The sequence below is a fragment of the Trachymyrmex cornetzi genome, unplaced genomic scaffold (genome assembly GCF_001594075.2).
Source record: "Trachymyrmex cornetzi isolate Tcor2-1 unplaced genomic scaffold, Tcor1.1 scaffold596, whole genome shotgun sequence".
NCBI lineage: Eukaryota > Metazoa > Arthropoda > Insecta > Hymenoptera > Formicidae > Trachymyrmex > Trachymyrmex cornetzi.
In genome coordinates, this window is record NW_017299910.1 from 53,599 (window position 1) to 54,797 (window position 1,199).

Sequence of the window (1,199 nt, forward strand, 5' to 3'; positions counted from 1 at the left end):
AACGTTCAATAGAAAAGCAAATTGAAGGTAAAGATTCGCTCTTTCGATTGTTTAAAACCGCATTTGTGTGCGATTTTTAGTTCGTGCCACAGACTTTTGTAAAATTTGTATAAAATTTTCAGATTTGACGGATATCCACTTCTGTTTGTATAACTCCGTAAAAAATCAATCAGATCAAAATATCAATTACCGATTTCGAAAGTAGAGATTTCAAGCTTTAAAATGCTTTTTTAAAAATCTCGTTATGATCATTTTTTACGAATCCTTTAATTTTTTTGCGTAGTGTATTTAATAAATAAACGAAGAAAATATCGAAATCAGCGATGATGGGTGCGTCCATGTAATCGTCGTCGCTATATCGAGGGCGCTTACACAGTAACATTTTTTAAATATAAGCATACAGATCACGAAAAATTTTTCAACTTGACAAGGATAATAGTCGATGTATTTGATGAATTATTAGAAATAATTGGTCCATATCTACAAAAGGCCAGCTACAGAGAATTTCTAACCTCTGAATTTCGTCTTGCACGGTTTTGTTCATCGTGCCTTCTAACAATTATCACGCTCGAGTTTTCCATTATCACTAAGCATTTATTAATTTTTAATTTATTTAATTAATAAGATTTACAAGATGTACACTATCACAGCCATCGGAAGTCCGCGAGCGATACCTTGTTGACAATCCTTCTTTTCGCTGATTGGCTGAAAATGGTACGTCGGCCGAAGAACTTATGCTTTAAGCCGTAAGAATTGGGTTTTGCGCAATTCGCTTAAATCTTACGATTAAGATCTAAAGACTGCGCGGGAACATCTTAGAAATAGGAAATACGTCACTTAAGGCTTAAGGTTTACGGCTTAGGGCTTCTTAAAGCGAGGTTGTGGACTCAGCCTCATGGGCTTTAAGGCCATAGCACACAAAAAAACTTAAGGCAGTAAGACGTAAGCAGTGAGGAAATATGTTGGATTAGCTACTGCTTACGTTATCGTCTTACGGACTCTACCGTGATTGGACAATTCGCTTACTGTTTACGTTTTACTGCTTAAGTTTTTTTGTGTGCCATGGCCCTTAAGACGTAATAGACCTTCTACAATAAGCCGCAAATCAGAACGTCAGAAGTCTTAACCAGTCTTAACCAGTCTTAAGGCGCCTATACAGACCAGAGCGGCGCAGCGGTGAGCGGCGAAGTGGTAGCCAA